The 21,176-nt window shown below is 45.2% G+C and overlaps 1 long non-coding RNA gene across 1 annotated transcript; it reads right to left on the bottom strand.

Moving 5' to 3' along the window:
• Positions 1 to 429: 429 nt before the first annotated feature.
• Positions 430 to 21,155, bottom strand: LOC147655253 (uncharacterized). The gene is made up of 4 exons (XR_015283128.1): positions 20,948 to 21,155; positions 11,914 to 12,124; positions 9,149 to 9,222; positions 430 to 753 (listed from the first exon to the last, which is right to left on the bottom strand). It is a non-coding gene; the product is annotated as an uncharacterized LOC147655253 (long non-coding RNA).
• Between the last annotated feature and the right edge of the window lie 21 nt (positions 21,156 to 21,176).

Genomic DNA, 21,176 nt, shown 5'->3' with positions numbered 1-21,176 from the left:
TCAATCAATATCCATTTACAGCAATTAACAACGTTCCCTGACATTTTTTAATTTACTGTTGCCGACAAAGCCGGTGTGGAACAGGTCATGGATTAACAGCAGCTCTGTTTTATGAAGGAGAGGGGGTATCACTGGCAAACATTAAAGTGCTCATCCTGCCTCACAAACACCTCAAAATGAGGTTTCTCAGCCCGCTCAGAAGACCTGCTGATTTGCATATTCATTACCGATTTATTCACCTGCCAGCAGTGAGACATGAACTATTTAAAAGCATTAAAGGAGACGGTGCAATTCCTTCTTTGCCTTCCTAACAGCCTGCAAAGGCTCCAACGCAGGATCTCCTGTGACTGGAACACCTTCATTAGGGTGGATTTGCACAGATCATCCATGGGAAGGTCAAGAGCCCATCCCATTGAGCCAAGTCCCCAGTTCAGACCAGTTCTGAGCATCCTAGAAAACTTCCAGAGGTTTGCCAAATACAGAAGAAGGAACTGGGATCATCAGAGGGAAGTTATTTGGGTGTTTCTCACAGGGGCACTGCTGCTGCTCCCTCAGTGAAGGTGCAGGGATTCCGGATTTTTGGAGAGACAAACGGGAGGAGATGGTGCAAGGCCTTGGATTCAGGGAGGACAGATTAAGAAGCCGGGTTGGAAATTGAATGGAGCACAAAAACATTACCAAAACATTGAAATACGATGCAGCAAGATGGAGACAGCGCAGGAGATGTTCAGAGGTCTCCATAGTTCTCATCACCTGGAAAGGGAGGAACAGAGTGAAAACAGGGATGGGACAAGAGAGTTCCAGGCTGTATCTGCAACCAAACTGTCACAGTTTTGTCTCCTGGCCCAGTGTCCAGCTGGGCAGTGCGCAGGTTGCCCACCCAAATTGTCCACAGTGCTGTTTGGCTTGTCCATCAAAGAAACCTCGTGCCCTTCCCTGCAACCAACAGACATCAAAATGATGCAAACGAAGTCTTCCAGGGCTCAGTAAATGCTTGGAAAACCATTCTAGGTACATGGTGGGATTCTCTGGGTTGTCCTGTGCCAGGCCAGGAGTTGGACTCAATGATCCTTGTGGGTTCCTCCAGCTGAGGATATTCTGTGATTCTATGAACCCATCAACAAACCCAGGGTATGGATGTCAGATTTTGGATGTGAACTGGTGTCTCCTTGTCGTGAGAAAGCAGGGATAAAATTAGAAATGGCTTGTTTTGGTTCATTAGCTCTGCCTGGGGATCTCTGGTGGGGAACAACCTTCACTAACCGGTGAGGGGAGGGGCAGAGACACAAGCAGGGAATTTTTTCCCCATATTCTGCCTGCAGCACGTTTACCAAAGTGGCACCTGAGTGCCTTGCAAGTATTCATGAGTCTCCTCACGTCTCCTGGCTGTATTTACTGCACATGACTTATTGAACACAATCCAGGCCATGGGAATGTTAGAGGAATTCAAAGACCCATTTGTACTGTGGCACAGTTGCTCCTGTTCCACTCAGTCCTCCCGGGCACAGTTGGGGACAGGAGAATTACCCAGTTAAGTGCAATAAAATCAAAGCCATGTCAGCTATTACTCGCTATTAAAGCTTTATGCAACGTGCAGGAGGAAAGCAAGAAAGGCTCCTGTTCTTTCCTTTTCCACTCGTGTGAAATCCTTTGACTAGTTCTAGTGAAAATCGCAAGGAAATTAGGTCACAAGGAGGCAAAAGGCCTCTTATGCAAGGTGGAATTTCCCACTTGCTCCTCAGGAAACAGGGAGTTATTTTCCATCTGGCTGGAACTTGATGTGGGATGGTTTCAACTGCGTCACCAACCGCACCTCAAGTTCTCTGAGCTGGAAACAGCAGAACAGGGGGGTTTTCAGAAGCTAAAGAAATCCCATTCTCAGGGAATTCAGGATCTCATCAGGGACAAATGACAGCACAAGTAATCTACAGCTCCCTGGAAGAAGGTTCTAGCAAGGTGAAGGTTGGTCTCTTCTTCCAGGTAACAAGCTGTAGAACACGAGGTAATGTCCTCAAGTTGTGCCAGGGAAGGCTTAGACTGTATAACAGGAAAAATTTAATCACTGATAGGATTATCAAACATTAGAACAGACTGCACAGGGTGGAGGTGGAGTCACCATCCCTGGAACTGTCCAAAAAACCTACGAATGTGGTGCTTGAAGACAGGGTTTAGTGGTGAGCTTTGGAGAGTTGAATGGATTCAGTGATCCTGGAGGTCTTTTACAACCACAATGATCCTGGGATAAGGTCATGTGAACCTTTGAAACCTTCTCCCATGCACAGATGGGATCTTCCAGATCATCTCATTCTACTCCCCTGCCATGGGCAAGGACATCTTCCACCATCCCAGGTTGCTTCAAGTCCCGTCCAACCTGGAATTGGACACTTCCAGGGATGGGGCAGCCACAGCTTCTCTGGGAAACCTGTGCCAGGGCTTCACCACCCTCTCAGAAAGAATTCCTTCCTAATATCCAAACTAAACCTACTCTCTGCCAGTTTGAAGCCATTTTCCATTTTCCTGTCACTCTAGGCCCCTGATAATAGTCCTTTTTTGTCATCCTCTTTAGCTACCAGAAGGCTAAAATTAGGTCACCCCAAAGCTTCTCATCCCCAGGTTGAACAATCCCAATTCTCCCAACATTTCCTCACAGCAGAGCTGCTCCATCCCTCTGATCCCCTTGGTGCCTCCTTTCTACTCGCTCCAACAGCTCCAGGTCCTTCCTGTGCTGGGGAGCCCAGACCTGAAGGCAGCTCTGCAGGTGGGGTCTCACCTGAGAGGGGCAGAATCCCCCCTTCAGCTGCTGCCTGACAGCTCTGGATGAGCCCAGGATGTGTTTGGATTTCTGGACTCCAAGTGCACGTGGCTGGGTCAGGTCCAGCCTCTCATCCACCAGCACCTCCAGGTCCTTCTCCCCAGGGCTGCTCCATCTGCTCATCCTGAGCTTGGACTGACCCTGGGATTGACCCCAGCTAAGCTGCAGCTCTTGCTCTTGTTCAACCACACAAGATTCCCACTTCTCCAGCTTGTCCTGATCCCTCTGGATGGCCCCATCCTTCAGGCATGTCACTGCACCCTCAACTTTGTGTCATCCACAAATTTGCTGAGTGCCCTTGATCCCTCTCTTGTCCTGTGTGTCTCAACATTTATATAAAACCCTACAGTTTCTTCCCAAGCACATGCTAAAAATTAAATAAAAATTAACTTTCAAATGGAATACATTGTTATAATCAAAAAATTTCCACTTTCAGCCTTTATTTTTTTTTTTTAAAGAATGCAGCTTTCCCTGAGCAGCTCAGGAAACTTTTCTCTGAGGAGGGAAGAGCTTTTCAAGGCCCTTTTATATAACTGAGGAGTCCATTGTTGCCCTACTTCGTGCAGAACTCTCCTCACAATGAAGTTAATTATAAATATATGAACTGTTATAAATAAATCTATAAGGCTCTGTATTTTTCTAAATCTGTGTATATGTTCCTTACATTATATCCTGGATAACGCTGCAGTGGTGGCGTAATACACATAATGGGATGAGTTAAATGTCAGCACAGAGTGGGCGAATCTGGTGTTATTCCAAACATTTTCGCAGGGGAGAACATTTCAAGAATTCACTGATGAATAAAGGCAAAGAGTTTCAAACGGTGTTTTCTCCTTTTTAGAAACTCCTGTTCCCAAAGACTTTGATGTCGGAAAGGAAATTCACAGATGAACTCCACTTCCCAAATCCACTTCTGCCAAGGAATTGCCATTTTTTGAGTGGTTCTCCCATGCTTTTCTGGAGGTTTCCTGGTGGTATTCCATGTCTGCTCTTGCCAAGAAGCATTTCTGCTAGAATATTCTTGTTGAATAAGCCTTATATTTTTTTTTAGTTCTGTGTCAGAGTAACATCACTGATTCCAACAGTTACATCACTGATTCCAACAGTTTCAAGGACCTCGAAAAAGGGAAAACCTACAGCAAATCAGTCCAGGAATGACAATTTTAGGTCTTCAAGACCTAATCTTTGAGGATTTTTTGCCCAAATTTCTTCATTTGCCAGACTATTTTTGTTCCTTCTGCCGTTTTAGGTGGTGACTTTGTGATTTTCATCTCTAAGTCACAAAGACCTTTTCAGGAAGAAGAGGAACTTTTTTTTGACACAACTCGTAGGATTAAGGGAGGTGAGAGTGTGGCCTCAGCTGAAAAAACCCTTCCACCAAGAGACATCGCCTCCTTCTGTTCCTGGCAGCACAGAGATCACACTGTGCCGTGACACTCAGGAAAGAGCAGGAAGAAAAGGTCAAGGAGGCTAATTTGTAATTAAAGGGATGCAATTAAAGGGATGAGTCATTCTGCAAGTGAGCTGTGAACCTCAGCTCATCTCTTATCTCCATCACACGCTGGTGGCTGCTGGGAGTAGTGGGTTGGAGCTTGTATTTGTGTGAATGTTAAACATCTGTCAGGGAATGCTGGAAAAAAACCCATCCCTTTTAGTCTTCAGAGGCCAAAAAGAGATCTCACAGACAGGTCTGTCTCACAGACAGTCCCCTCAAACCAATTCCACATCTACACCTTCCACTTTCCCAGTGTAATCCCTTCTTCATGTTGTATTTCTTCCGGGTGTCACAAAAAATAATGAAGTTTTCCTGACAAGGATGCACCTGGAGAGGTGGGAGAGGTGCGCTGGAAGGTTCTTTGTGCACAAAGAGAGCTCTTGTAAAGAGGAGAAAGAAAAAAGCAACAGTGAGGACATGGGAGGAGGATCACAAACCTTGGGACACCCAGCCTTCCTGATGGCATTACCATGGAACGGTTTGGGTGGGAAGGGACATTCAAGGTCACCTGGTTCTGAGCTCTCTGGACCTTCCCCTTGACCAGGTTCCTCTAAGCCCTGTCCAGCCTGGCCTTGGACACTTCCAGGGATGAGGCAGCCACAGCATCTCTGGGGAATCTCACCACCCTCACAGGGAAGAATTTTTTCCTAATATCCAATCTAAACCAACTCCCTTTGAGCTGGCAGCCACTCCCCCCCTTGTCCAGTCACTCCATGCCCTCTCCAGCTTTCCAGGAGACAATCAGCTGATGATTCCAGAAAGGACAATAAATCCTGGAACACAGGTGATATCTTTCCCCTCTCAGTCTGTCACTCTCTTGAAACCCATCCCAAAAGAGAAGTTCCCTGGGTGTCCCGTCATCCCTTGGGCTGTGTTTTCCTAAGCCAGTCCTAGAGCTTGGGAAGAAGAAAGGCAGATCCCTGTGGCTGAGCAAGCTCTCCAGAGTTAATATTACCCAACAAAAACTTTGGCTGGCTCGTTTAATTAGAAAAAAAAGAGATGCTTCCACTAATGGCAATACAATGGCTATATATAAACATATAGAAATGTCTGTGAAAGCAAGCAGCTCTCATTCCTAATTAACTGCTGGCTCTCCTGGCTGGGCTCCAGCTTCCACTGACAGATGGTGATGAGCCACTCTCCTCTACCCTCCTTTTATTAATGAACTATCCAGGAGAAAATTCTTCCTCCGTGAGATCCAGAACTGCCCGGAGCCCATGGCCAGCCTTTCCTTGGTTTTCATTAAGTCAGGAATATCTGAACCCCGGCTCATTAGTGCCCACGTTGCTGAATGCCTTTGTTGCAATTAAGTCTTCAACTGGCAGCAGATTTCTCTGTAACAGCTAAATCAGGACTGACTCGTGATGGAAGATCACAAAAAGCGGGATAAAAGGATGGCTGCAAAGCCAGGTCTCCAGGGAGAATCCCCACAGCTCCACCCTAAGCTCCCTGTGTAGAGGAAAAGAAGAAAGTTCTTTCTCCTTCTATTGGCTTTTTGTCTCAAAATACTGGTGCTGGCATGGAAATGCTCCCTGACTCATTTCCAGGGGATGTCCTGCCTGAAATACCTTGAAGATGAGGAAGGCAGACAATGCCCTGGGATAACAGGGAAAGGTTATTCCCAAAATGATATTTTAGATAGGTTTGGAAGGGTTGGAGAGGCACATTACAACCATGAAGTAAAGCACTGAGCCAATGCTAGTCAGGACAACCCTGGACCTGGAACCAGTTTGGTTCCAGTTAATGGCCCTGCCTCTTATCTCCTCCAAAGATGATAGAGGCAGCAGTTATCACCTCCAGAACAACACATCCTGATGTTTAATGTTTTCCTGCTCGCAGCATGGTTGGATCTGTTCTCCAGCCTTCATGTAGGGTTCTGCAGGATTCTGCATTCCCCTGCCCACGGTGCAGAGATTGGAACTGAATGATCCCTCAAGTCCCTTCCAATGATTCCCTGTTCTCGTGTGCCCAGGAAGGAAGGTACAGCAGGATTTGCTGTGCAGGGGATGTTGGTCACACGAGGAGATGAGGGCAGAATCCTGAACGTGGCAGAGTGAATTTTTGATTTGGACAACAAAGATAAAAACAAGCCTCAAGTTCAGATCCTCATCCCTGGCTCAGGAGCATCCAACCACATCACTGTGAGTGTCCCACTCTAGAAGCACCAGATCCAAAGAGCTGAATTAGGGAACAGCATTCCTGCTGCAGCTCCTGAAGTCCTTTCCTATATCCCCTGTCAGCACCTCCTTTTCTCTTCCCTTATGTAGGAATCCAGAAATGGAGAGACATTTCTCTGTCCTATTCTCAAAAAAAAGTAGTATTAATCCTATTTGCCACTGACAGAAAGGCTTCAAAATATCCCTGGGTTTATAAAAAATTAAGTAGAAGGTAATAGAATGTTTAGTATGCCGCTGAAGTGAAAAATATAGATTTTAGAAAGTTTAATACATAAAGATGGAGGAAAAAAGGAGTGGTTTTTAGCTCTTCTTCTTCCTTCTTCTCCATGATTCTGCAGTTTTTATAGGCATAAAGAGTGATTGGTTGAAAGTTAGTCGCAGTTTTAGTTACGTAAGTAGATATAGAAAACTTATTTGTTAAAATATGAAAACAATACACGTGTCTGAATTTCATAAGGTAAAAATTGATATAAAGATGAGGTGGCTGCCTGGTTCGGGGCCATTTTGTATCATCAGAGCAAAATGAGCCAGGTTGAGGTGAACTGAACTTGTGCAGATTATCTGGAGAGACCTACCAAGTTTTGTAATAGCACCCTAATAAACACAAGAAACAAGATCCTAACGAGCTTGAGAGTTTTCTTCGAACCCAAAGAACTGAGATAAGCAAGACTCCCCTTGAAGGAGCATCCCAAAGGAGCTCAGCCCAAAGGGGACTGAGAAATCTGAGAGTATAAAAAGCACAGAAGAAGTGCAGCAGAATCTAGAGAAGAAAAAACAAATTAAAAATTACACCTCACTCCCTCGATGGTAACAGTGCTGCAGTTATTCCAGGAAACCCCAGGATCCATGGATTGAGCCTCCAGACCCTCAGTTTTATTCTCAGCTTTGTCACTGCCAGTGGGGTGACCTTAGGCAAGGTTTTGCTGCTCTGATCCTCGATGTCCCAACAAATCTAACTATGAACACTAAATTCTTTTTCCTTGTGTCTCTCTGACCCGTAGGGTAATGACCTTACCATTTATCAGCCCTCCCAACACCTGCTCCCTCCTCAAGTGCAAGATGTCTTTCCCCTCAAGTTATCTCTCTTTTCTCTCAAATTATCCCCCCAATTAACACCATGAAGATAACTCGAAGCAGTTTTGCTCCCATCTCTCCTTGTTTTCAAGCCCCTGGTTCCGTTTCACACCGGATTTGGGAGTTCTGTGCCTGACAGCTCAAGGGTGCTCTCCAGCTGCATCTGCTGGTTCCATAAACAATATTACTTCCCCTCATGAGCTAAAATCCTGAAAATGCTTTGGGACAAGTTGTTGAGGATTTCTAAATCAGAGCAGCTATGATCTCACACCCCTGAACGGCTGACCCATAATTAATATTCCTATCAGGACATTTTTCAGATGGATTGCTTCAGGAGCTGAGGTCACAAAGAGTGAGAGGATTCAAACCCATATAACTTCTCCCTTTTAGAATTATTTCTCCTTTTCTCTCTCTATTGTATATTCTGGCTCTGTTAAAGGTGTTCCAGAGTGGTTCCCAGATATATTTCTCCAGTGGCCCTATTTTCCACTTTTTATTTGCTCTCTCAATTTTTCTCCATTGGGTATGAGATGATCCCCATCATGCATTTCATTCAAATTCCAGGAAAATTCAAGGAGAATTGAATATTTAATTTGTCTATCAAATGTGATCTTACTGTACAACGCCATCTAATTCACGCCTTTTGTATATTTGTGAATTTCAGAAGTTTATCTCAATATGAAACAGATTTGTTCTGTTTTAATCAGACATGAGGCAGATATTGAACAAGATGAGTTCTCCACCTGGCCATTCTTAGTGGTTAAACAACACTAAAGAGCAAAAACCAAAGCACAAATAATGGTGAAAAACCCACCTGGATAATTTCCAAATATTCCTGGTTTTACACTTTTTAATATAAACATCACAGAAGTGTTTGGATTGGGAGGGACCTTAAAGATCATCCAGTTCCAATGACATGGGCAGGGACATTTTCCGCTATCCCAGGTTGCTTCAAGCCCCATCCAACCTGGCCTTGAACATTTCCAGGGATGAGGCATCCACAATTTATCTGAGGAATCTCTTCCAGGACCTCACCACCCTCCCAGGGAAGAATTCCTTCCTAATATCCAGTCCAATGGCTACACTCAATGCCCAGTCTCTCTTCTCTCAAGGTGGGGCTCCCGAATTTTTTCCATATTGATTCCATCAGGGGAAAATTAAATTATTCATAAAATCATGGAATTGCTGAGGTTGGGAAAGGCTTTTGAGATTATGAAGTCCAACCATCAGCCCAGCATGATGCTCACCATCAACCATGCCCTCAGTGCTATATCCATGGTTTTTTAACATTCCCAGGGATGGTGGTGGGATGAATTCCACAGTGCTTGTGATAATTTGTTTTCCAGCTCTCCTTCCCTCTTGGACACCATCCATTTCCCCTGTGACCTCTGCAAGTGCATCACAAATATTGTCCCAGACTGGCAAAAATTGAAATGCAAAGGGAGGGAGAAGAGGTTAAATCCATACAAAAGGAAAGGGAGAAGGTGGAAACTCCCTTACATTTAGTACAAAAATCATGGAAACAAAAATCATTAAAGCTGGAAAAGACCTCTGAGATCACCAAGTCCATTTCAGTGGCCCAGTTCCTACCCAGCTCCTGCAGCTTGTGTTTCCTTGGACCTTCTCCCTGGTGAGATCTCTGCTGCTCCTGCTGACTTCAGGGGCTGGATGGAAATAAAATCAGAGGCTGTGTAACCTGAAAAGTGCTTTTCAAACGTTTTTCTGCCCTTTTGGAGGGTGAGAAAGCTCCCACCCCGTGGGAGCAATCACTGTGCACTCTCAGAAAAGCCTGTGCTGAGAACAGCAATCCCCAAGGAGATTCCAAGGGAAAACAGGATCTGTGGGAGTGCAATCAGCCACTGCAAAGCGCCTTTTCCTGCAAGACTCAGGCAATTCCTACCAATTCCTTGTTTGAAATCAGTGCTGGGGAGCACTTGGGGACAGGATTTCCCTGCAGTGCTTTTGCAGGAGGATCTTGGACGCCTGGTGGGTCACAGGACTCATCCCATTGGGAAAAAGATGCTCCTTCAGGCTGTCCTGCCCCAGCGTGGATGTCCTGGCATCCATGGGGTGGGCAACAACCTGCAGCACCTTCCCACTCTTCCCCATCATCATCCACATTCCCAGCATCCCAAATCTATATGGTCTCTCAATCGGAACCAAAAGCAAATTGATTTTCCAGCTCCGTCAGCTCCTCTGCATGAACAGGGATGAGGAACAGCTCAGGGGTTTCTTTGCCATCTGAGAAGACACATATTTGCCCTAAAGTCAGTGATTTTACATCTCTCTGGGAAGGCACAGGGGATTTATGCACTGTGTTGATTGTCTGTTAATTTAGTGAACCCAAAAACTGAGATGGGAAATAAAATCCTGCTCATTTTAAATAAATATATCCATAAATGAGGCAAAATGACACCATCATGGACCAAATGACCTCCAATGGTCCTTCCCAACCTCACTCATTTTGTGATTCTGTGATCATCCCCCATTTCTCTAGGTCTTGGATCATTCACCTTTAATTAATACCCGCTTTAATTAACACCTTCCAGAGCCTGAAAAGCACAGAACTGGCTCCCACCTCCAATGCCAAAACGTTTCTGGCTCACACTGATGATTTAGGGGGGACATTCCGAGCTCCAGCTTTAAAAGGACTGCAGGAAAAGCAACACAAATCATCTGGGACAAGTTCTGGACCAAAATTCCCGACAGAGCCTGAACCGCTTTTGCTCCATCTCCTTCCAACAGCAGGAATTCCCTTGAGTAAAATCCCCAAAGAGTCCTGATGGAGAAAAGTGTACTGAGAATTTAAAGTGGGAGAAGTTCAAACTATTTTTTCCTCTTTGAGCCACTATAATTCTCCCATTCTGACCCAAATCCCCAAATGGGGATCCATTCTTGAAGCATTTAAAATCAGTGGGAATCAGAATGTTCCTGACATTCCCATGCACTGCAGGAAATCACAGGAAACCTCCAGTCCAGATCTTCAGACCTTTCCACCAGTGGGAGTTAGAAAGATAAATATTTATATAGGTTTTATATTTTATATTTTATAGGTTTTGGGCTGAACTGTTCACTCAGGGATTTAAGGAATATTTGCCACAAAAAGTCAGGCAAAATTTTCAGTGAAACCTAATCCTCCCCTGGCCTTCTCCAGGTGAAAAAAAAATCCTGGTTGGAGACATTCACAAACATTATTTACCAAAAACAACAATTCAAACTTCATTGTTTTGTAACTTTCTTCTGAATATTTTGGCAAATTTGCTGCTTTTCCAGACATGGAAAACATCAATCTGAGCAGCACAATGTGAACTTTCCAGCTAACTAAACCTGGCTTGAGAAAAATGCTGGTGACAAGTGAAAAAATGCCACGTGCTTTGCCAGGAATAATAATTAAATCCATGGAGGCAACAAAGATGAGCTGTGGCTGAGAAGGAAAAAAAAGAAAAAAAAAAAAAAAAGAAACTCTTGTGGCTGGGGAGGAGAAATAGAGACAGAATTTCATAAAGGCTGAACCTTCAAACATTCCCTTGGTCTGATCCGTCCATGAGAATGAGCTGTTTCCTGGGCAGGACAAAAGGTCTAAAACAAATGGAAAACCAGTGGAGGAGCTGTTCCACTTTGTTCTCCTCCATCGTGATGTGGAAAAGAAAAAACACCCCCAAAACTTTGGGATTTCTCAAATTTATGAAGGCTTTCCAACAACTGCATTCAGAAGATAATTTAAATAAAGAACAGGCATCTTTCATTTAAATGTGAACATCCAGGAGAGAGAGATAAAGGAAAAGTTTTCATAGTTCTGAGCATCTCCACTGGCAATTTCCACCTCTGAGGTCCTGCTCCAGGTGGGATCTCCAGGACCTTCAAGAATCACAAGTCATTGGTTGGTCTGAAAGAGGGGAGGCTTCAGAATCCATTTATGGGCAGCTTTAGGCACCACCGTAATATAAAAATGATACTAGATAAAAAAGATACTAGAAACTGTCCAAAGGAGGGAGACGAAGGTGGTGAGGGGTCTGGAGGGGAAGCTTGATGAGGAAAGTTTTGGGTTCCTTGTTTTTCTCAGCCTGGGGAAGATTCTGAGGAGGGACCTCCTTGGATCTGGAGCTTGAGGGGAAGGGCAGGCACTGATCTCTTGTATCTGGTGACAGAGCCAGATAGAACGGCCTCAGGTTGTGTCAGGGGGGTTTAGGCTGGGTTTTAGGTAAAGGTTCTTCCCCCAGAGGGTGGTTGGACACCAGAACATCTCTCCAGGGAATGGTCACAGCCCCAAACCTGACGAAGCTCAAGGAGAGTTTGGACAGCGTTGCCAGGCACAGGGTGGGATTTTTGGACAACTCCTGGAGATGGAGACTGACCTGGAGCTCATCTGAACAGTTTGGGCAAGGCCATGTGCTCCTAAAGGAAGAAGGATGAAAGAAAATTCCTTCCCATCCATGGAAGTGTTCCAGGTCAGGTTGGGGGGAGCTCTGAGCAACCTGGGATAGTGGAAGGTGTCCCTGCCCATGGCAGGGGGTTGGGACAAGATGATCTCAAAGGTCCCTTCCACCCAAAGCAGTCTCTGATTCCCTGAAAAAAAAAAAAAAACAACAAACCAAATCTAAATAAACCCCACTAGGGATAAAATATAACAAATAAAAGAATATATAAACCAGAAGTTAAGATTTATAATCCTGGAAAAGGAAGTTTAAATGATCATATTAATTAAAAATTAAAAAATAAAATAAATCTATGAATCCAAGTCCTTTTCTTAATTCCTTGCTGAAAATAGCAGTGAATTTACCTCTTGTTTCCATTTTTTCCACACAAAAGAAGGAAAGCAAAAGGCTTCCAGAGCTTTTATGATGAATTGAATGCAGTTAGAGCAGGCAAGGTATTTACAAGTTGTGCTTAATAGAAAGGTTTATCAAAGGCAGGGTAATTACCAGACAGTCTTGGGGGCCTGAAAACAGTGCTATTAAAAAAAAAAAAAAAAAAAAAAAAAAAAAAAAAAAAAAGAAAGTAGAGGAGGAAATAAAAGAGCATTCACACGGAAATATGTAAAAGCAAGTGAGTTTCAAGCCGAACTGGTGCATCAGCTCTCTTTACACAGAGCAAAAAGCAAATTATGACAGGGCAGGGCAGCCAAAGAAAACAAGAAATACCTGGATTAGTGAGAATAAATAACTTTAATAAAAGGTCAGGAGGTGTGGAGGATGTCCCTGTCCATTGTTCAAGAGGGTATTTCATCAGGGATGCCAGCTGCAGGTGAGGTCATGGAATAATAAAATGGTTTGGGTCGGAAGGGACCCTAAAAACCATTTTATTCCAACCCCTGCTATGGGCAGGGAATTTCCACAGAATCAAGCTGCTCCAAGCCCTACCCAGCCTGTCCTTGAGCACTTCCAGGGGTGGAAATTGGAGGAAATCTTTTACTTTCCCTGTGAAACCACTAAGGAGCGGTGTCAGAAGGTGTTCATGACCCAGATGGACCCTTTGATCCAACTGGGAATGGTTGTTCTCCCCTTCCCAAGCAGCAGGAGCCCCACAACTTCCCCAGATAGTTCTCTCCAACGTCTAATCAGTCTGACTGCTAAAAATAACTGCTGCTTATCCACGCTCAAATCATTCCAGTAATTAATAGAAAATTAATTCAAGGCAGGCGGCGATGCCCCTGAGAGCAAACGACCTTGCTTTGTGCAGGGAAGACAAATTAGCCAAGGTCCATCCAATGTGAGCCATCAAAACGGGAGGAACAGGATGTTCCCAATCTCCTGGCTGTTTTTATCCACACAGGATTTGTGGACCACAAGGGAGGAAGAGCTCCCATTAGCATCCCTACTATTCCCAGGCCAGCAATTATATCATTCTTGATACTTTGTGGAGATCCTTGACATTTATTTGATTTTTTTTTTAATTTTTTCTGTTTCTTTTTTTTTTAAACTCACCACTGGATGCTGTTCCTACAATTCCATAAGTCCCAACCTAGTCTATGGAAATATGGTTTATGCAGCTCCGGCCTTGTCCATCCCTCTGTCCATCCATTGTCCATCCACCTGTCTGCCCATGGATCTAACTGAGCATCACTCTGCCCAGATTCAAGCAAAATAAATGAGGAGAAAGCTCTCAAAGCTCTAGAAATAATCTCATGTTGTGTGAAAATTGGTCAAAAAGAGGAGAAACCTCAAAATGAAGGGTCCCATAAAAGGATCTCAGCTCCTCAAACACTCCTGAAAGCAGCAGCCAGGTGGACAACAGGAAAATCCATCCCCTGATGATTCCTTTAGCTCAGCAAAAGAGGAAGGAATCCTGGGAAGGGGCCCAAAGGCAGGAAAAAAACCAGAACTTGGGGCTTAGAGGATTGAGGGGACAATGTGATTCTCAGCTTCACTCATTCCAAAAGTTTCAGGTTGAGGGAGACGATTGTTTCCCTCTGCTCTGGTGAGATCCCACCTGGAATTCTGCATCCAGCTCTGGGGTCCAACAGCAGAAGGATGTGGAGCTGCTGGAGCAGATCCAGAGGAGACCATGGAGATGCTCCAAAGGCTGGAGCCCCTCTGCTCAGGAGCCAGGCTGGGAGAGCTGGGAATGTTCATCTGGAGAAGACTCCAGGGAGAGCTCAGAGCCACTTCCAGTGCCTGAAGGGGCTCCAGGAGAGCTGGAGAAGGACTTTGGACAAGGGATGGAGTGACAGGACTAGGAGGAGTGGCTTCAAATTGCCAGAGGGCAGGATTAAATGGGATATTGGGAAGGAATTCTTGGCTGTGAGGGTGCAGAGGCCCTGGAATGGAATTTCCAGGGAAGCTGTGGCTGCCCCTGGATCTCTGGAAGCGCCCAAGGCCAGGTTGGATGGGGCTTGGAGCAACCTGGGATAGTGTAATGTGTCCCTGTCCATGGCAGGGGTTGGAATGATCTTAAGGTCCTTTCCAACCCAAACAATTTTGGCATTCAATGAAAAGTGCACCCCTTTGGCTATGCCCGGGCTGCAGAGACTGTAAATCCATCTCCTCCATTTCCTTCCTATCAGGTCTGTTTAATCCCAGACACATTCCTGGCCTTTCTTTGCCACCCCACTTTTCGCTGGAGAGACTGACAAGGCAGCTGTTAATTCCGTGCTCAGTGCTGTCTGTGCTATCGATTCCAAAACCTCTGGGCTCGGGATCTGTGGCTCCTTGGAAAAGGTCATGGCCGAGCAGGATGTGCAATTTGCAAGGGTCAGACAGGGGAAGGGATCCTTGACTCCTGCCTGGGGAGCTGAGAGGGATGATTACATTCCGGTGACAAAATCAAAAGTGAGCTTCTGGGAGCAGCTCTGAATCACACAATAGGATTTTGTTTTTCCTTTTGTGTTTCTACTTATTGTTAAGAATCTGACAAAACACAACCGCCTGCATGGTGGTGCCTATTTAATAGCCAAGCTCCTGGAAATCAGGGAAGATTTAGCCAAAAAATGGATTCCAATTTGTTTAATCAAATTCAGGTTTGGCTTTAGGATGTGTTGGACAATGCCCCAAGCTCTTCTGACCAGGCTTCCCCTGGGAATATCGTGGAATCTTGGAATGGTTTGGATTGGAAGGGATATTAAAGCTCATCTCATTCCAACCACCCTGCCATAGGCATCTTCCTATCTCAGGCTGATCCAAGCCCCATCCAACCTGGTCCTGGACATTTCCAGGGATGGGGAAACCACAGCTTCTCTGGGAAAACTGTGTCAGGGCCTCCCCACCCTCAGAGGGAAGAATTCCTTCCCAATATTCCATCTAAACCTGGCCTTTATCAGGGGGACCTTGAAGCCTTTCCCCCCTGCACTTTCAAATTAGCAAATTCCTAACGACTTCAAGCAACTGAGGGTTGATTTTTCCAAGAGATTTTCCAGCTAAACAGTTAAACCAGGAGGAAATGACAGATATTAATCAGAATTCCCATTATCTCTCCTGGTTTGTGCAACTCATCCTCTGCTGTCCCAAGCATCAGAGCATTTGACAAAGCAGTCAGGGGAAAAAAAAAAAATCAACTTTTTAATGAAATAGTTTTTGTAAGAAATTGCCAATTCATCAAAATCAAATTGCTTCATGCCACCACATCTCTCCAGCCCAATTAGTTTGTAATTAGTTAACACAGAGTGGAACAGTTCTAAGCAGAGGGACAAAGACAAGTGTTATCAGAATTCCTGCCCCTGTAAATAGAGGAGCATCTGCTCCACAGAAACAAAACCTGACTTTAAAGTACTGATCCTGTATCTCCTGCATCTTAATTCCATGTCCTGAGTGGAGACTCACTGATTTAGATGGATCTTTGCTCTCCATAACTGGGTTTGATCCCAAAATCCATCCTGGACTTCAAATAACTTCATTATTTCTTCTTTGTCCACAGAATCCTATTTTCCAACACTTTGTCAACAACTTCAGAACCAAGCCACAAAAAAAGCCCTGACAAGAATGATCCCTCAAGAAAACATTCTTCCCAATGCATAAATTCATGAGATGAGCTCCTTCTGTGCAGAATTTTTTTTCCCAAAGCCTTGTTAATATTGGGAAAGCACCACCACTTCTGGGGACTGACCACAAACTAAGGGCAAGATGGACAAAAAAGGAGATTTTATGGCCTTTGCATGAGGGGAAGACAACTCAGGACTTCAAGGATGCCATGAGGTTTTGCAGGGAAAAAATTAGAAGGGCCAAAGCCCTCCTGAGGTGGGGACTGATCTCTTCTCCCAAGGAATAAGACAAGAGGAAACAGCCTCAAGTTATCAGGGAAGTTTTAGACTGGATATTAGGGAAAAATTTCTTCACCAGGAGGATTGGAACAGGCTGTCCAGGGCAGTGGTGGAGTGCCCATCCCTGGAGCGATGTGGCACCTGGGGACACAGCTTTGTGGAGTCCTTGGAAGTGCTGGGGGAATGGGTGGACTCAATGATCTCAGAGGTCTTCTCCAACCTGAAGGACTCCACGATTCTCTGGGAAAGGAGAGACCACGAGGCCATGGATTTGAGTGCAGCTGTGGCCACAGGAGGAGCAGTGGCCCCTTGCTGGTCATGTCTGAACCACCCTTTTCTACCCCCCAGATTCAAAGCCAGGGCTGGACAGGACCTGGAGCAACCTGATCTGGTAGAAGCTGTCCCTGCCCTGGGATGATCCCTTCCACCTAAAATTTTTCTGTGATTCTGTGTTTCCTCCTGCAGCAGCTGGACTGGAAATCTCAGGTTCTTCCCTGTCCATATTCTGTGGTTTCTTGTGGGGCCAGGAAAATTAATTTTCCTGGTGGAAGTAAACGTTCATCAAGGGTGGTTGAGGGTCCTGGTTTGAGATCTGTTGTGTGACCCCAGGAAATTCATGTTCCCTGCCTGTATTTCCAATATTTTGCCACATTTGTACACAGGAAGATGCAACGCTTGGTAAGGGAAAAGTCAGAAACTTTTTGTGAGGACAGAACAAGCACAGAACCTCTTTGTGGTCCCAGCCCAGGCTGCTCTCCCCACCCTTCACCCCAACTCCAAAGTGTGAGTACAGGAAAATTCTCTCCTTTCTCCCTGCAAACAACTCCAGGATGTGCCAGGCATTGCCGGCAGGAGCTGGCAGGGATCCCACACTCTGAGTCTTTTGTGAGCAGAAGAGCTCAGCAATTAGCAAAATAACAAAAAAAAAAAAAAAAAAAAAAAAAAAAAAAAAAAAAAAAAGAGAGAGAGTCAAATGCATTTTTGATGCTCTGAAGTTGCTGAGATTTTTAAACAAACAATCTGGGGCTGCTCCCACACGCTGGGAGCGGGTTGAGCTCCAGCCATGTGGCAACAGCACCATCGTATGGGAATCTCCAATCCCTGCAGCCCTTGGAATTTTATCCATCGGACTCCTCGCTCCACTGACAAGATCAGCACCGTGGTGGGATCTATTTTCAGCCCTGCATTGATTTCACGGTTGTCACCAGGAATGTGTGGGATGTGAAGATGAACTTTTTCTCCAGGGCTGGTCACACTGGCTCAGGAATTCAGAAATCCCGAATTGGAATCGCTGGATGTTTCACTCTGCGCCCAGACCCTTGGAGAAATACTCAAGGTCAAGCAGACTCCTTGCTCGTTAAGCTTTTGTAATGCAACCTGGCTGTACCTGTGTGCACCCACAGATCCCAAAATCTTCTCTTGGAATGCAGGAATTCCAAACCCTGTATGGTGTTGGAGGAAGAAGAGGCACAAAGAACAGCGGGCTTGAGCCACAGGTCCCTGAGAAGCCCAGTGACAGAGACCCAAACACCTCCCTGCACCCCCTCAATGTCCTGCTCTTAATGGCAGCTCCAGTCTCCATTGCTGGGCTCTGGAATTCCAGCAGGGATCCCAGCCTTGCATCCATGTGCTCTGAAGCTCATTTGAACAGCAAACTTGGATATAAATCCTTGGAGTGAGAGATGGGCCATGACATGGAACAGTGTTAAATATCTACAGATATTTAACGGTGTTAAATATCTCCAGGAGCTGGAACCTCTCTCTGCTGGCAGCCAAGGGCACCTCTGGAGCAGCTGGAATCACTTTTTCCTGCTGCTGGATCAGCATCATTCGTGTCTATCCCAGGACAGAAGAAAGTGGAAAACAGCTGGGAGCTGGGGAAAAAATACTTGAGGCTGAGATAGGGGACAACCTGTGTGTTTTCCACAGAATCATGGAATGGTTTGGGTGGGAAGGGACCATCAAGGTCACCTTGTCCAGCCCCCTGCCATGGACAGGGACATCTTCCACTGGACCAGGTGGCTTCTGCTGTCCTGTTGTGACCTCGGACAGTTCCAGAGACGGGGCAGCCACAGCTTCTCTGGGCAGCCTGTGCCTCAACACCCTCAAAGGAGGAATTCCTTCCCAATATCCAATCTAAACTCCATCCATCCATCCATCATCCATCCATCCCTCCACCCATCCATCCATCCATCCATCCATCCATCCATCCATCCATCCACATCCATCCATCCATCCATCCATCCATCCATCCATCCATCCATCCATCCATCCATCCATCTCTGGGAACATGTCTACCTCTCCTCCTCTTGAAATCTTTCTCCCCCCTTACTCAATCCATCTGTTATCCTGCCTGTCCTCTTCCATGCCTCATTTGGGATCCATGCTTCCCTCCTTGCAGAAGAGTCTCTAATGGGATTTGCCTCACTCCCACCTGGTGACTCAATCTCATTTATTCCCCACCCATTCTGATTTGGGACAGCTGAATATTCCTGAGGCTGTGAACAGCCATTAGAAATTCCCACTTGAATGCCTAAAATTGGTTACTAAAATCCCTTCTCTAACATGCCACAGCCCCACAGATTTGCAGAACAGCACTTCAGGCAGCATCAGCTCTCTGTTAACACCCTCCATGAATGGAAAAGACAATAAAATTCCCTCTAGAGCCCATTTTAACCACACACAGGGACTTTGGAACATCCTGGAAAGGAGTTACAGTCACAACCATGCTGAGAAAACAAGGGAGTGCTCAGAGAAGCTGTGGCTGCCCCATCCCTGGAAGTGTCCAAGGCCAGGTTGGACAGGTCTTAGACCCCCTGGCAGGGGCGTGGAACGAGATCATCTTGAAGACTCTTCCAACCCAAATTATTCTGTGACCCTGTGATTCTAAGATCTCTGGCATCCTACAAGCTTCCCTACAGATGACCAGGAAATTGGAGAAAATTCCTTTTGATGTCTCTCTGTCCAGATTTTCCAGGAATCCTTTCACTGTTTTTTCCTCAAATTTCCTCAAATGGCTGCTCCTCGATGTGATCCATGACACCACGCTCTATACCGTGATCCATCACCATTTTCCCAGCCTGGCACAGGGCAGGAGCAAATAATCCAGAACCAGGATAAAGAAAATAATCAATTCCTGTTTCCCCCTTCCCAAACAGAGAGCTCCAGACCTGTCTCTATCAGGAATCTGCAGTGACAGCAAAAATAGTATTAAATAAACAAATTCCAAGGGATTTTGCAGACACCATGAGATTTCCAGAGGGAAGTGATAGTCTTTTCCATACAGGCAGATGAATTTGGAATTTTATAACCTCAGGAAAAGAAAACACCACCTCGTACACCCAGTCCTATGGATAACTGTGTGTTAATGCACGTGGAATTATAACGGGGTATGTTTGCCATCTTCAGGAGTCGGGCAGGAATTACACTTCAATTTCCCAAAAATCAGTGAGAATCAACAGTTTATGTAAGAGTACAGGAATTCCTGGGATCTCACACAACCTCAGGCAAGCAGGACTGGGGGATGGAGGAGCTCTCAGCTGTCAGATTCTCTCACAGCACCACAAATTTTGAGTTTTTCTGGCTGATGTTAAAAAAAAAAATAAAAATAATGGTACTGGGAAAGATGGAAAGAGATTTTCTTCCTTATAAATGCTTTTTTTAAGAAATATTTAATTCCAGGCCCTGGTGGATTTGATAGGGAGTGGGTTTTTCCCCCTTGGCCCCGTTCTTCCTTACCACAAAAAGCCAAACCCTGCAGGGACAGTCCTAAGGGATTAAAAAAGAAAACTAATCTTAAATACCTCTGAATGAGGAACTGCACAGCCTGAAAAAATAAAAGGCTTTTTTATCCATAAAACTTGGCTATAAATTATATGGTTTGTAAAAATATGATGAGGCAGAAGCCAATAGACACAGAAAGAAGGTGTTGGGGTGGTTTTTTAGGTATTTTTTGAACAGAAGAGTGCAAAGTGGAATTGGTTAAGATCCTCACAGAGGAATTAGGATTTGTCAAATCATCTCCTACAACAGAGTTTCCTCTGGCCTAAATCAGGGCAGGAGTTTTAGTCTCTACCCTTCATCCCACAGCCACTGATAAATGATCCTCCTGCACACCTTCCTTTCCATTTAGTAAAGTGTCTGAGAGTTAAACTGCATGGGAATAAATCCCTGAAAGAAAGAAATGCACAGCAGTAATCCCAAGAGCCCGGGAGAGGGGGGAAAAAAATAAAAATTAAAGGTTAAATTTAGCAAAAAAAGCCCTGTGTTCTTTTGCCCTGGCACTGAGAAGTGGTCACAGGATGTGAGGAATGGGAGAGGACTCTGCTCAACCCACGAGAGCAAACATTCACACTCGAGGCTGGAATGTGACTGAACTCACCCCGTCTGTGACAGACAAGTGGCATTTTTTGGACAAGCCTAGGCTGTTGATATCATATCTGCTGTGAGTCAAGTGCCCAAACTTGCACCCAGCCTATGCCAAACAGGAGCACACAAAGAGAACCATCATCAAACATCTCGAAACACCAAATAAATCCAGCTCAAAGTCCCTTTCTCTGGGTTTCAAACAATCAAAAAATAAGAGTTGGCCATTGCTTTTTAACAGAAAACAAATGCAAACGAGGGCAAATAAACTCCTCTATACCTGGAAAGGCCGATGCACTTTTAATCTGCCCACATACCTCCCCACCACATACCTTGTTATCACGAGTATCACTCACACAGGCAGATAAATACCCGGAGCTGTTGATCCAAAGAACATTTTGTCCTCGGTTTAAACACAATGGCTCCACTCAGGGTGGCACCGGGGGTGGAGAGCCTCGTTCACAGGGTGCCACTGCACCCTCAGTGGCTCAGAAGAAATGCATAAGGCCGGCCTTGTTCGGAAGAATTTGGGGCTTTTTCCACTCCTGTGAGCACTTTGCC

The sequence above is a fragment of the Cyanistes caeruleus genome, chromosome 1, assembly GCF_971803275.1.
Source record: "Cyanistes caeruleus chromosome 1, bCyaCae1.hap1.1, whole genome shotgun sequence".
NCBI lineage: Eukaryota > Metazoa > Chordata > Aves > Passeriformes > Paridae > Cyanistes > Cyanistes caeruleus.
Note: the sequence above shows the minus strand (reverse complement) of the source record. Positions and strands in the feature narration are given on the sequence as shown.